Below are 15,919 nucleotides of genomic sequence, written 5' to 3' on the forward strand. Positions count from 1 at the left end.
GAAGTTGGCCTTCAGAAAGCTTGGCGGGAGGGAGGGCAAGGCGGTGTTCCAGAAAACTGGACCCAAACAAAACACAGTTTCTGGGCACCCACTGCCACCAGGAGCTGGGCAGGACACTCTCTCATTGGGTATTTTAGCGAGAACTCTCTGTGATCTTAGGGCTCCAGGCCTGGCTTTTTACCTCAGGCTGAACTCTGGAATGTGGTGATCACTCATTCTTCCCACGGAGATCCATCACTATCTCTCTGTGATAACTTCCTCCAGAGAAATGGAGGTTCAGAGAGGCTGCTGGGCAGGAGAGCCTCAGAAGGCTGAAAAGTGCCTCCCCCTACTCCTACAGGCTGCAGGATTTAGCAAACAAAAAGACAGGACTCCCAGTTAAATTTGGAATTTCAGATAAACCATAAATACTTTTTTTTTAAAAGATTTAAAAAAAATTATTTATTTGACGGATAGAGATCACAAGTAGGCAGAGAAGCAGGCAGAGAGAGAGAGGGGAGGAAGCAGATTTCCTGCGGAGGAGAGAGCCCAATGCAGGGCTCGATCCCAGGTCCTGGGATCATGACCTGAGCCGAAGGCAGAGGCTTTAGCCCACTGAGCCACCCAGGCACCCCCATGAATACTTTTCTGGTGTGAAGATGTCCCATGCAATATTTAGGATATACCTATGTTTTAAAAAAATGATTCATTGTTTCCTGGAAATTCGTACTTAACAGAATGTTCTGTCTTTTGTCTGGGAACCTTAATCTATAGGGCTTGGGGTATTCCTCATTTGACTAAAGGAGTCTGCCGCAGCGGGGAAAAATGGGGGCAAGTTACTGATTTAGGTTAGCCCACTTGTTTGATTATTTTCCAGGCAAACCCAGGAGGAAAGTGACTCTCCAGCTCCCCAAGGAGCCAACGGTGAGAGTCAGGATTGAAATTCACCTGTGTCATGTCTTTGATCCAATGTGACCTTCTCAGTGGGAATGTTCTGATCCTCCGTTAAAAACTGCACACTCTCCTTTCCTGGGGATCTTCCCTGTTTGATTTTTCCCCATATTCTGTACTTTAGCTACTTTTTCTTTTATGGTCTCTCCTGGCCTGCTGGACTGTAAATGCTGCGGGATGGCAGACATCTTATCTGTTTTGTTCACATACATCTATAAGCCCAGGGTCTAGAAGAGTGCCTGGCACTTAGTTGGCCCTCAGTAACTTTTGTTGAATAGATGAACAAAAGAATCCAGGACACGTGGCTCTTGGTCAGAAGCTCTTTTCCCTGTAGCCCTCGCTTTCCCTGTCATCTCTCTGTGGCCCACCAGCCCCTCCGAAGCCAGCGAATTTATGCAACAGCTGTCTTTGGGGTACTACATGTCGAGGGTGGCCTCAGGGAGGACAGCCCTGAGAGTTTTGCCCTTAAATCCCCACCACTCCCACCATCCTGCTGGGTGTCAACAGCTGCTGGTGTCAGGTGGGAGGGTGAGGGGACAGGCTCCCAGGATGGGGAGAATGGTGGGACTAGTGTGCAGTGGGGGCTTTCTCTGCAACGATGAGAAATTAGTTGACTGCAGTTGCTTCCTTCTAAAAGTGCTGCCTTCTGCTGAGCCTATAGAGGCCAGGGGTTCCTGGAAAAAGGTGTGAACCAGATTAACCCAGTGTGGCAGGGTGCCTCCCTTCTCTCTGCTTGTCACCACCCACTGAGGGCTGGAACGGCCTTTCCCATCTCATGCTGGCAAGTCTCCTGGTCTGACAACCTCCCAGATGGAGGGCTGATCCCCACTCCAAGCCTCCTTGGCCAGATCGCCCGCCCCACTCTGCCAACTACCCCATGGGAACTCAGTGGGCAGTGAAGCTCAATGAGAAATCAGAGAGAGATTCATGGTCCTGTGGGGTGGCAGGGTCAGGAAAAGAAGCCCACCCCATTACGGGAGACCTATCAAAGCCCCAGTCCTTCCTTCCTAAAAAGAAGGAAGAAACATTCCTTCTTTTTAGAAAAGGAATGTTAAACAGCTCTGTTGAGTCTTGGACTTTGTGAAAATAGTAGAATAGATTCGGAAGGAGATAAGAAAGAGTAACAAAAGAATGTAGAACTGGGGAGCACAGGGACCTTGGAGTTCCTCTTATCAGCCCCATTTCTGGATGAGGAAACAAAGACCGGGAGGTTGGAATGGCCCAAGTTCATTTAGAGACTTGGGAGAGTATTGGGGTAGGGGTGGGCCTGAGCTGGGGCCAAGTTCCTTTCCCTTTGTCTTGCCACCTGCACACATCTAGAAGTTAATATTACTGGACAACTCTGAAAATGGGTTTCAAGGGGTCAGATCTATTGTTTGGGGAGTTCAACTGCCCAAGAGGGGCTTAGGGTCTGCAAAATGGGGGATCTCTAAGGTTTATGGTAAAGATGTCTCAGACAGGAAGTGAAAGCAGAGCCTTGTCACAAAGGCAGCTGTGGGCTGAGGGATTTACTTGCTTTTTTTGCCACGACCTTGGACAAACCTTGTAAATGGATGAGATCCTTGACTTTTGAGAGATTCCATCCCTTACCTTGGTGGGTATGGGGCCTTGGGTGAGCTCCCAGCATGTGTGAGGGAGCTGGCATCTCACCCCATCACACTGGGGGAGAGGTCACAGAGGGCCACCCAGAAGGACATCCACGGATGGGGCTGGAGGACCAGAGAGGAGAAGGGACTTGTCCATGTTCCCCCAGCTAGCGATTCCTCAATGGACACAGAGCATTTCCCTTTTACTGAGTTCTGACTAATGCCAGCCAGAATGCTGAGCACATTCTATATACCAGTTCATGTACAATTCTAACAGCAATATGAGACTGATACAATTTATTGCCATGTAACAAATGAGGAAACGATGACTCAGAGAGGTCAAGACTCTTGCCCAGAGTCACACAGCTCGGAAGCAGTAGAGGAAGCATGAAAAACCTTTGCATATTCAGCTTCTGTGTACCTCTGGGGGCAGGCCAGAGAATGCCATGGTGTTTTTTCCTCAGCTGCTTAAGGACCCAGCTGTGTCTTTGCACCAGTTTTCCCAAATTCTAGTGTCATTGGCTTAACATGAAAACACGTGTCACCTCAGATTTGCAGCCAGGGGTCCTGATTTATTTTGTTAGTGATTATGTTTATCAGTAGCTGTATTAACGTGTTCTCTGAGTGTCCAGATTACAAAGTTCATAAAGAATTGTTTCCTTAATTGAAACATGTCAGGAGCCTGTCCTGACTCACAGGTGCGAGTCCGCTTATTATCTTTCCTTTCCAAATGGAAATTGACCTTAATCATGAAATCTTGATCTACATCATATTTTATGCATTACACAGAACCCCCATTTTTGACATGAAGAGCTAAGGAAGGCAGGTCTGCGGTTACATAATTGTTTTTAATGTAAGGGAATCAGTTAATTAATACTTGCAAGAAAACCCAAGGTTTCTCAGGAAACTTATAATTACAATCAATTTAAGTGTATAGCTACATTAATATGGTGACAAGTCCAATAATAAAACTTAAGTGATTGCAGGCAAGTGCTGAGCAGATGTGTGAATAAGCACACAGACTGGGCGAGTGTAGGACCATATTGGAAAGTGGAGTAGAGACCGCCCACTTCTGTGCCACAGCCTCCAGCCCCCAGTCTTAGTCCCCAGCCTCAGCCCCAGGCCCTTAGCCTCCAGCTCCAACCCCCAGCCTACAGCTCAGACCTCAGCTCCAGCCTCTTTTGCAGTATCCCATAGCTAGACCTTGAAATAGGCCACGGAGAGATTTGTTCCCTATACATTGATCAATACACAACACACACATTTGGAAGCCATCTCCTTATTTTATTTATTTCCTAGCTATCAGTGAGAGTTATTTCTCAGCACAGAGAATGTGGGCATCTCTCAAAGTGGTTAGAGTCCAAAATGGTTGGTGGGATCCAAGGACCCCACCAGAGCAGAGAAGACCACTGGTCCCACCCCGTCCTTCTTGGCCCTGCTGGCACCTTCCCAAGATTTTCCGAGAAATGTATCGCCTGTCAGGTGCCAGACAGGAGGAGGACACCTGTTCAGGGAGCTGGGGGTGACTTTGACTCTGCTATTTTTCTCATTAGTTGCATGACCTTGGGCAAGCTCACTGGCCCTTTCTAATTGTCCAATGGGGAACTGTGGCAATTTTAAAACAGGTTGGGCAAACTCTTTGACACTACTGCCATTGGGAAGGGGGGGTGGGGAGTCTGTGTCCTTTACCCTTGCATCTGGGCCAATCTTAGTGACTCACTTGTAACCAGTAGAGTGTAGTAGAAAGTGACCCGGCATGACCTTGGAGACTCAATCAGAAAAAGCCATATAACTCTTGCGTCATTCTTCTGGGATACTCGCTTTTGGAGCCCTGGGCAACCATGTAAGAAGTTCAACTACCCTGAGGTGGCAATGGAGTGAGGAAGAGGGCACATGTAGGTGCTCTGGCTGGCAGCCCCAGCTGAGTCTCAGTGGCTGGCCAGCACCAACCACCAGGTGATTCTAGCCTTCGGCCGAGGCCCCAGGCATCACCTGGCCAAGTCAGGAGTATGTTATCCTCCTTTCCTAATTTGCAGACTTTCTGGGATGAGCAAATGAAATAATATGCCAAAAAAGCCTTTTGAAAGGCTGTATAAAGAGAGCTATTTTTTTTGTGGGTATTTTTATTACAGTGTTAAGTCCTATGCTAAGTTATACAGAGAGAAAATAAGGTCTCTTCTCTCAAAAAGTCTATTCTAATGGGCAGAGAGAAGAACAAGAAACAGAAAAGAACAACAAATAGTATAGAATAGGGCTAACGAGTGAGGTCTAAGGTACAGATGAGGTGATATGGGTGTCTATAGGAGGCAGGAAAATGGTGGAGGTAAGGGAGACAAGGGCCAAGAAAGGCTTCTTGGAGGATGGGGTACTCACCTTGAAGGATGGAGAAAGTTTGGGTTGCTAGAGAGGAGGGAGGGAGGATACGTTAGGCATGGGGAAACCGACTGAGCAAAGACATTGATAAGGTAGTCTTGTCAAGGTGAGGGAAGGACTGGAGGCAGAGGGAACCTACCGGGTAGGATGGGATGGGGTCCAACAGGTCCACTTCATGAGGTCCTGAATCCCAGCCAGCACTCAGATTTTTGTGTTTGCTGAATCCCTCGATGTAGGAAGATTTCATGGTCCCCTTTGGTCACCTTTTCTGATATCATCATTGACCTTCTTGATTCACAATGACCCTCCTTCTGTAAGAACTTCCTATTCTACTCCTTCCTGGGATCCTTTGTGTCTGCTCCTGCCTCTGACCCATTGGCCACAGCTGATTGGTCTGGGATGTATGCCTGACGAGGCTGGGATCTCTGATTCCTTTTCTCTAAGAGTTTTTAAGCTTTGACCAACCAAAGATGAGAGTTGGCACCAAGTGCTTTGGGCAAAAGGGCCCACCAATTCTGATGCTCAGGACTCCAGCTGCCCTGCTTTCTTCCTGCCTGGGGTTGCAGACTCCATTGGATTCTGAGAGCCTTCTAGAAATTGTCTAGTAAGTGCTAAGCCCTCTCCTTACTCCCGTATTTATTTATTTACTTCTTTATTTAGCCAGCCCCGGTTGGTGTCTGGTACCAGTGACCATAAAAAACTTAACCCACATGAGCCGCTCCTGAAGTGTTGGCGGTGGAGAAGAGGCCAAGGCCACCCCTGCGTCCTGCCTCCCCTGGCACCAGCTGTGTGACTTTGGGCAGATCACCTTCTTTGAACCTTGATTTCCCTATCAAGATGACACAAATAGGACCAAATGCATAGTTTTCTTACGAAGAATTTAGGAGTTAGTCTATGTCTGGCATACATTCTGTTCTGGAGAAAAACAAAACCCCATTAGCTGTTGTTATTATTATAATTTGTTTAAAGAGTTGGAAGCGGGCTGCAGGGAATGAGGTGTCCCCGTCTACGGTGCTCAGTGTAGCCCATGGAAAACAAACACAGATGACAAAGGGGGTTACGCTGATCTTTAAGTGGCCTTTTGACATCCAATGGAAGGCACTTGACCCCTGACAGCAAAATAATTTCTGGAATAGGGTCCCAGCCTTGGTGTTTGTTCACAATTTATCCAGCTCTTTACATCACAAAAGGGAGTGACGGGGGCTGGTTCGCCATATTGACTGGATCCAGGTCTGGGGATGATGAGGTCATCCTTGGAGCCCCTAGAAGCCAGAGAAGGATGTTTCCAGACCACAGGCTGCAGCTTTACCTTAGCCATCCGGTATGCGTGTTGGGCCCTCCTGTGGTGTGGGAGAGAGTGCTGATGGCTCCAGGCAACACTTCACCACAGCAGGAAATGGTTCAGGGTGTTGGACCCCAGCTGAGCATGAAGCTGGGGTTGTTGGTTCACTTGGGCATCAGGGACTGGGGTGTCTGGGAAGCGAGACTCAGAAAGAGGGTGTAGTAAAATAAAACTCTTGATAGAGTCACCTCTCGAGGTTGGAGAACCAGGTTGGAGCAGGAGGCCCTGGTCCGTCAGCCTGAGTCATCCCTGGGCTCTCCCCGCCCCGGTTTCCCCTGTTCCTGCCTAGGTGACTCCGGGAGAAGGGGCTGTGTTTTGAATGCCCGAGCTGAGCCCAGTAGGGCACAAACCCTTCCTTTTAACTGCCCTGGTATTTCTCAAAAGGATTTTGTAAATCTTCAGGGAGGACAAAAGGGAAATGCACCCAGGAAATAAAAGAAACTTGGCCGGCTTCAAGAGGGCAGGGACCTTCAGCCCTGTGTCGTTCCCTGGGGATCCCAAGGAGATATTTACTCCTTTATCCTCATCGCAAGGGTCAGGACACCCCTGCAGGCCCCTCGCTGGCTTTCTTCAGCACCAGATCCCCATCCCCACCCAGAAGGGCCCTCCTGGATATTTTAGTTCTGGCCAGAACTCCCAAGGCTCTCCCTTGACTGGCAAGACCAGAGGCACCCAGCAGGAACTGTGGCTCCTCAGGGGAAGGTCCCATCTTGCCCAAACAGGAAGCAGCTCTGGTCCTGTTAGCTTTTGTTGGCCCACCGTGGCAGGAGCATCTACACAACTCTTACCCATCAACAGGTCTGGAGGAGAGCATTCTCGCACAGGTTTTTACGTACGCACTTTCTCCACAGGCGAGAAAATGAAAATTCAAAGGAGGGGAAATGACATGCCTAGGGTCACCGATCTATGCTGCCACCAGGATTCAGTTCACGTGGCCTGGGGCCAAGGCACCGTCTCTTCGTACACACAGCCCACTGCCTCATTGTTCCAAGCCTTCTTCCTTCCCTGGCCCTCCACCCCACTCCCAGAACTCACTGTTGCATGACCGCATGACCGAAGTCACTGAAGCTGCTTTGATTTACAGATGGAGGAAATGTTTACAGAAAGTGAGCGGACACTCAGTAAGTCTTGGTTCAGTTACATCAACAGAAAGAGTTGTTGATAATCATAGTGATAATAATGAAACTAAATGATCCATTTTAAAGGGGGGAAAAAACGTTTGCTGAAAGGGGATGAACAGAGCAGTGACTTAAAATTCAATGACTTTGCAGAGCCAGGGTAATCCCCCCCATCCCCCTCCAGGGGTGGCCTCTCAGCTCCCACGTGGGCTCTGGCAGGAGGGATATACCTGTTCACAAGAGTGTCAGGGACAACGGGATAATTACCATGAAACATTTTTCTTCGAAGGTTCTGCAACTGAATAACTAGAAACAGGAAAGGTTTAGTGTGAGAAGCCAGGGAAATGTGGCTATAGGAATAATATTCATACTTAACTGATTTAAATGACAGCCTCAAATACAATGCGATTAAAAAAAATACAACAAACATGTGGTGGGGTTTAGAGCATCTGGGTCTGTTTAAATTGCTCTTGTTTTGCAAGATCAAGGGTATTATTGATAAAAACAAAAATCTTTGTAATCACTAAATTTAATCCAACCAACGATGATGAGAAGACCGTTGTAAACATGAAACATAACTTGGGAACTGAATCTTACATATTTTCCTCGTGGGGAAAGGCATGTTTTCGGTCATTTGCATTGGGGAAAGCAGGAGAACCAGCCAGACAGGGCCTGTGGATGCCATCAGCTGCCAGAGAGCTCCCACCAGCAGTCAGCATTCCAGAAGGATGGACAGGTCAGTCACAACAACCCTGAGCAGCAGCAGCACTGCCTTTCTTTGGCCTTACACAACTCTAGAAGGGAGAGAAGGAATTGTGCATTGGGTGAGGAAGTCATTGAAAATTGGTAGAAGAGGGATGTCTGGGTGGCTCTGTTGGCTGAGTGTCTGCCTTCTGCTCTGGGCGTGATCTCAGGATTCTCTGAGATCCCTGCTCCCTGCTCATCAGGGGGTCTGCTTCTCCCTCTGCCCCCCCGACCCCTCGCTCATGCTCGCTTGCACTCTCTCTCTCTTTCTCTCAAATAAATGAATGAAATTTTTAAAAAATGGTAGAAGGAAAAAAAAACCGTCCTCTGGGGAGAAACAATGCCCAAGAACAAAATAAAAATGAACCCGTCTATGCTTGGCTTTAGCAATTCAAGTGTTGAGTCTAGTTTTAAGCTTTTATCCCTTCTTGATTTCTTGGGGGTACTTTTCCCACCAAGATTTCAATCTAACTAACAAATGTTTATTGACTGTGTGGTCCAGGACACCATAGTGGTCAGAAGATGACCCTTTACCCATTCGTGTAAAGGGTGGTACACTCACATAGGAAGAGGCACTGCCCCGGAACCATCTGGGAATCTTTCCTGTCTATTCTGGGCATCAACATGGTTACAGCAACTGTTGGTCATTGCTATTCCTGCCTCATTCCTGCCTCCCATTTCACACATGCATTTTTGCCCTCGTTCAGGTATCAGCCCTTAATAAGACATGAACGGGATGCTTGGGACTTTATAAGCACAACAAAAGATTGAGTAGATCCAAACTCACACAGCAGAATAAACAAATACCCAGTTTATTAAACTGCTAACCTAAATACATTAACAGAAACAATAAATTCTATATCACGGACATGCACCACAGCAGCCACACTCTGATGGATAATACTATCTCCTCCAAACTGGGAACTGGTGTAACTCTCGGGGGGTGGGGGATGTCCAGGCAACATTCTCCCTGGTTTTGTATCATCCTTCAATCTGCCTCTGTGTCACAAGCTGGGGTCCATGTTGAACTGATTCTCCCTTGAATCCAAGGTAATAAGTTTATTGCAAAACTTGCATATTGTTGATATCCCTAATGTTCAAGTTCAGTCTTTTAGACAATATTAACTGTGCTTCTTCTGCTTGAGCTGTCTACCTTGCCACCATGAGTATCCATGAAGCACTCACTGTGGAAGGTGGCATGGCTTTCTGGATACACAAAACAGTTTAGAAATGTTTCCTAGCACAGACCTCGGTGTATCTCTTTTAAAATGTTGTCTTCTTGAGGTGCTTGGGTGGCTCAGTTGGTTAGGCATACGACTCTTGGTTTCGGCACAGGTCATGATCTCAGGGTCCTGGGGTTTAGCCCCGAGTGGGCTCAGCACAGAGTCCGCTTGAGGTTCTCTCTCTCCCTCTGCACCTCCCTCTGCCTGTATGCACACACGCTCTCTCCAATAAATAAATTTAAAAAATTAAAAACAAGAAAAATAATAAAATGTTGTCTTATGAGTAGGGGAAAAAATCCATCAACTCCTTAGAAGAACGGAAAAAGAATATTTACAGAAATTCACAGAATAGAAGGTAAATTACAAATGTTCAAGTCTAATGTAAAGACATTTAGTATCTCCAGTTATAAACAAGGCAAATAAAAAACAATGGCAGTTTTTACATTTTCCTCTCAGAGTAGGAAAGATGACAGAGACTGCTACTACCCCGTTTGGCAAGGGTGCGGGGACACCAGAGACTTCCATGCCCATGCTGGGAACAGAAGAGTAAATTGACACAACATTTTGGGAAGACAATCTGGCATTTCTATAAAAATGAGAATGTCCATACCCTTTCGACCAGAAATTACACAGATCGGAGTTTATTCTACGGAAATACTCACACAAAGGTGGAAGCAATAGATACATTCATTACACTATTTATAGTAGCATGAAGTTGGAAACCACTAACTGTCCATCTGTAAGGAACCGTTTAAATAAATTATGGTAGTCCAGTAACCCTCAGAACGGGTCACCGGGTGATACTGTGAAAAGATCGAGTGGTCGGGAACAGCTCCGCGAGATGCTGAGCTGAAACAAACCAAGTTGTCCCTCAGGATATACATATACTTACATCTTTTTTTCTCATGAAAGAGAGAGCTCAAGGTGTTTTTGTATGCACAGACTGTTCTGGAAAAAAAATAGGGAGTGTTTGTCTTTCAGGAGGGAGGATTTATGGCGCACTTTCACTTTTTGCTATATAGATTTTTGCCTTATTCGAATCCTTTTTTTTAAACCTTTTTTATTTAAAGCAAGGAACGTGTTTAGTTTGTAACATTAGAAAATCTGCAGATAGTGATTTTTTTTAAAAAGATTTATTTATTTATTTATTTATTTGACAGACAGAGATCACAAGTAGGCAGAGAGGCAGGCAGAGAGAGGAAGGGAAGTAGGCTCCCTGCTGAGCAGAGAGCCTGAGATGCAGGGCTTGATCCCAGGACCCTGGGATCATGATCCAAGCCAAAGGCAGAGGCTTTAATCCACTGAGCCACCCAGGTGCCCCTCAAATAGTGATTTTTAAATGAAAGCCTATGGGGGCTGCAAGGAGATGGGTTTAGAGAATATTACATCTTGGTGGGAAACGGTGGCTCCCAGCCTCTCTCACTGCCCGGGAGCCATCTCTGGGTCTCACCTTCTCTTCCCCATCACCCCGTGGCTCCCCATCTGCTCCAAACTCATGGTGTGGGATGAGATTAGTTGGTACACGCCTGCTGCACCAGGGGTTCAGTTGCTTCAGTTCCACTATACACGAGCCTCCCTGCACGTTCCCGCCTTCCTCTGTCCCAGCTCCTTCCAACTCATCTGCTCATGTCTTCTCCCTCCTTCACTCCCCACCACTCCAAAGGGCAGCCCCCAGCACTCTGTCCACCCCTTCTCATTTGAGATGGGAGATGACCCCTCCCTGAGGCTCTTATTCCCATGTTCTCCTCACTTGCACACTCCCTCCCTGCAGCCCCATGGCTCTCTCCCTTTGTTTCCCTTCCTCCCTTCTCCCAGGTCCATCCCCTTCAGCCACAGAACACTCCTATTGTCTTCCTCAGCTCTGCTTCCCTCCTCCAGATTCCTAAATCCATTCTATTCCTAAATCTATTCCCTCTCCTAAGTCCCAGACCCACATTTCTTGTCGCCTGCTGGATCTCCCTTCTGTGATGTCCTCCGCTGGCCAGTGTCACATATTCCGTGCACCAGCTATGGACCTCATTGGCTTCTTCCGACTTCCCAGGGCAGGGGAGATGAAAGCTTTCCTCCATCCTCCTAGGGTCCCTGCTGGGTCCTAAAATTCAACAGACAGAAACAAGTGAACAGGGGAAAAGCACACAAATGTCCTTAAATTTTAATGTGTACATGGGAACCTTTAGAAGAGAATGAAGAATTGGCCAGAGCAGGAAGGTTTTATACCTTTTAGACAAAGAAACAATGCATTTGTAAAGAATCAACAAGACAGAGGGGTTTTCTGGGGGTAGTGAAGTAACTAGGAAGATAAGGGTTGGTTTAACGAGATTTGTTTGAACAGATTTTTTTGGCCTCAAATTCCCTGTCTCTGGTGGTAAGAACGTCTTCCTTCCTCCTGGTGCAGGGAGGGGACCTTAAACAGGAGAGTTTTGTGATCTGTTTCAGGGAAGAAGGATGAGGAGGGAGGTCAGTGTGACCTTCCCGCTTCCACCATTTTTTTTTTTCCAAGCATTTTTGGCTTAAGATATTCAATACACCATGGGGCCATGTTTTAGAGTAGGTTTTCCCAAACCCACCACGGACATCTTTCTTCTTATGTTGATGATGTCACCCGGAATCCCAGTGTCATCGCCTGCCTTCCTCACTCCTCATATCTCTCCAGTTGCCAAGTTCTGTCCAAGAGCAACTTGCATATTTCTTACATTCTTCCTTTGTATCCCCAGCAAAGGAGAGCAGCCTTTCCTGAACCCAATACCTTAACCTGACCACAACTTCCCCCAAACTCCAGAGCATTGTTTTCCTTCTCTGATACACAGTGCTGTGGTGTTTTGTATTGATTTAGTTCTGTGTGTTTCTCCCACCCTGTGGATCACAAGCTCCTTCTAGGCCTGAGCTTTCTTACTCACCTTTACCTCTGCCAGTCTGGCACAGGGCCTCACAGGGGTAGGTGGTCAGTTTATACACTTGGTGGATTAACTTGGATCCCAGCCCCCAAATGCAGGGCTTTGACTTTGAGTTAAAGTGGTGCCTGCTATCGCCTGTGGTCTGGGGTACCCCACTAGTCCTGACTCCCAGTCTCAGGAGAGGTCCGAGGAGCAGGAAGGTGCTACTTAGGTTCTGGGGATTGTAAGAAATGGAGACTTACTCAAGTCATCTCAAGAGAAGAAGAGATTTACCTTCAGGATGTCCATGGCCTGGACCAGAATGTGGTCTAGAACAGAGGAAGCGGGCACTATGTTCTTTCCCATGAGTGACCTAGTTGTCTTGTCTTACTGTGTTTCTACATCTTTGGGTGTGTCTTTTCCATTCTCTGATTCTGACTCCTAATTTCTGTTCCCATGTAACTTTGGCTCATACTAGATTATCATTGCTTCTCTGATTTCTCCTTACATCATATACCTCTGTCTTAGCTTTATTGCTATTAGTATTTATGCACATCTCTTTTATACAAGACATATACACCCTTCACTTGGCATTTCTTGGTTCAAATGCCTTGGAGAGTTAGATAGGGATGGCTTCCTTTTGGGTCAGCTGTCCTTGGTCCAGATGTCCACCCTCTTGATTCCAATCAGCTCTTCCAGTGCTAGAAAAGTGAGAAGGGTGGGTCATTAAGGTCCAAATACACTGCTTGCAGGCAACCCGTAACACAGCTATCTTCTCCCTGGATAGCACGGAGGGTGTGGCAGGCTTCTGAGGCTGGGTCTGTGTGGTTTAGGGATGCTGTCCAGTGCTGTCTCCAGCTGCTGCAGGGGGAATGAGAAGCTAAATGTAGGAAGGGTCAGAAAGAAGAGCTTCCTGGTTGTCCGGGACCTCAGCCCTGTTACATCACCTTCTCTCAATACACTCCCTCACCAGACACAGAGAGCGCTTCCTGGCCTGAGAGGGTACGCAGGCTAGAAGGAAACCCGCAGACAAAGCAGTCCTCGCGCTGATGGGAGGAAATGCTGCGAATTACAAGTGAGAACATCGATCTTCACTAGGAAGATCACAAGGAGAGAAAAAGGAGATAAACCCAACAGAGAACTTGATACTCAGCCAATTCAAGGGATGAAATAAGCCAGGCCCTCAGGATGCTGGAATGAGAATCTAATAAAATGGCAATTGATGTAATCAAGGGTAACTGCAGGTTTAGATGTGAGAATGAATTTAAAAGGATTGAGTATTGATTCCCCAACACTGGTACAGGGTTGACCAACAAAGAGGACACATCCTAGCCATTCGGTTTGCAGCGCAAAGTGAATTTCATAAATTCCCAATGGATTTGTCTTCTTGGCACTGCAGGAATTTTTCTCTTGCTGCGTATATGGAGATTCTTTAAAAGAAAAAAGACGACGTCACTACAGATCAACCTTTGTTCTATATTTAGAAGCTACTATAAATTCCTTTTTATACCTTTTTTCTTTTCCTCCATTCCTTCTTTCCTTTCTTCCTTCAGTATTTATGCACATCTCTTTTATACGACGCATGGTATGCCCAAATAGAGTTGTCGTTTTGGTTTTTTTTTTCTTCCCTCAACAGCATGAGAAAAATAAAATACAATACAAACAATGTCCGTCGGGGCCGGAATGCTTATCCTGTGACAGAAACTGTTCTCTGCGCCTCACACATCTCAATTAATCCTCTCAATAGCCTTAAAAGGTAGGTACTAATATTATCCTCCCTGGTAAAATGCTGAAACTGGGGCACATGTGGTTCAATAGCTTTCCAGAGATCACAGTCAGAAGGTCGGAAAACAAAGCATTTGGCCTGGTTGCTAGAAGATGACTGACAATGTTAGTGGATCACTCGAGCTGTCTCAGGATATGGCAAGAGAGAAACTCAGTGAGCGAGGGTGGGGGGCAAAAGAAAAGGAAGAGTCTGCTTGTCAGGTCGCAGGTGACCCCCTGTCCCCCAGGATAGGGGGGATGTTTGAGGGGAAGAGAAGGACAGTGGGATAGTCTCCCACAAATGCAGCCTGAGTCATCAATGTGGAGGCAGCCACTGGGGAAAGTACTAGAATGGAGGTCCTGAATTTCAACCCTGTCTTTACCACTTCCTACCTGTGTCACCTTGGTCAAGTCTTTTACTCTTCCTTTCTGTAGTTTTGATCAACAGAGGAGGAATTGTTTTATAATATGAAGGGCCATTCAAATATTTGATATGAAACAGCCATGGCCAGGAGGGACATATTTTGACAAAGGTAATTTCCATGGCAGTGGCCAGCCCTTGTTCTGTAGTGGATCCTGTCCTTAACCAGATCATGTGCCCTGATCTGTCCCTTCAGGAAAGCTGAGTTCCAACCAGAATGTGGGGCATAGAGGAGCTGCTCTGAGGAACACGCAAGAAGAGAACAGCCAATGGCTTTTCTCAGCAGAATTTGTTCCAGGAACATTACTCTCTTCCTCAGACTAGCAACTTCTAGACCTTCACAAGAAATCATTAAAACAAGTTGGCTTATGGCAAGGTAAAAGGGAAGAGAAGCCACATATTGTAAGATCCCATATGTATGAAATGTCCAGAATAGGCAAACCCATAGAGACAGAAAACAGATTAGCAGTTGGGGCAGAGGATGGGGTTGCTGAGTGGGGAGGGGCAAATGGGGAGTGGGTGTTCATGGGTATGGGGTTTCTTTCTGAGGTGATAAAAATGTTCTGGAATTAGATAGTGATGATGACACAAGCTTGTGAATATACTAAAAACCACTGAATAGTACACTTGAAAAGTGTGGGTTTTGTGGTATGTGAATTAAATCCCAATTGAAAAAAGAATATGAAGGGAGGAAGCTCCCAGCAAAGTTTCCATTGCCAGGGAAGAATTCCTCTTTGCTGAAGTCTCTTTGAGTGGAGGGGAAGCCATAGGGACCCGGGGGTTCAGAGAAAGCAGCCCACTGAGGGGCCTGACTGGGGCCCATCCTGAGAGCAGAGCAGATCTCACAGACAGCAACTCCCCAACAGCCAGACTGTGGAGAGAGAGGCCGATGGGCACCCGGGCTATTCCTCAATGGGCACCAGTCCCCAGAAGACCAAGCAACGTCAGCTACCACAGAGGGGACCCAGGTGGAATTTCTGCCTTTAAAAGCGTGCCCCAGGCACTTCAGGATGGTCGCTGGGAGAGGAAGCTATATGACCCAGACTTGGCACATATTTTGTGGTTTGGTGGGAGGGGGGCACTGTGCTCTACGTCAATGTCAGTCTGAAGTTGAAGAGTTGAAAGGCTCCCTTGACTCTCTGCACTTTCACTTGTGGCTTACCTCAAGCACATGCACACTCTCTCCTCCCTTTGGAGGAGGCCTTGGGAGAATTTTTTTTTTTTTTTTTAAAGAAAATACAGCAAGTATTCATCTTGGTCTACAAGACCAAGGCATGGGTGTGCATGTGTGCACACACACACACGGAGACAAATCACTTTATATATTTTTCTTTAAGTCAGCTTAATTCCAACTCTAAGCTCCCGTTTGGTGGGCTGGTAGGAAATTCAGTCACTGCTGGCTCTACCTACCACGTGGGCCTGGACAGTATTGCGATCTGGGTTTATGTGGTAGCTGGAGTAGGGGAAGTGTCTCCAAAGCTTGGTGAATCGAACTCCAGGCCCCAGTGTTCCCTTGAAGTCTGGCGGCACAGGGCAGGGATCTTG

General features: G+C 46.9%; 1 long non-coding RNA gene across 1 annotated transcript; it reads right to left on the reverse strand.

Annotated features, from left to right (window-relative positions):
- Positions 1-8,008: 8,008 nt before the first annotated feature.
- On the reverse strand, positions 8,009-11,275 carry LOC125108701 (uncharacterized). Its single transcript, XR_007129995.1, has 3 exons — positions 11,251-11,275; positions 10,209-10,264; positions 8,009-8,143 (listed from the first exon to the last, which is right to left on the reverse strand). It is a non-coding gene; the product is annotated as an uncharacterized LOC125108701 (long non-coding RNA).
- Positions 11,276-15,919: the final 4,644 nt, after the last annotated feature.

Source organism: Lutra lutra, chromosome 9 (genome assembly GCF_902655055.1).
Source record: "Lutra lutra chromosome 9, mLutLut1.2, whole genome shotgun sequence".
Lineage (NCBI taxonomy): Eukaryota > Metazoa > Chordata > Mammalia > Carnivora > Mustelidae > Lutra > Lutra lutra.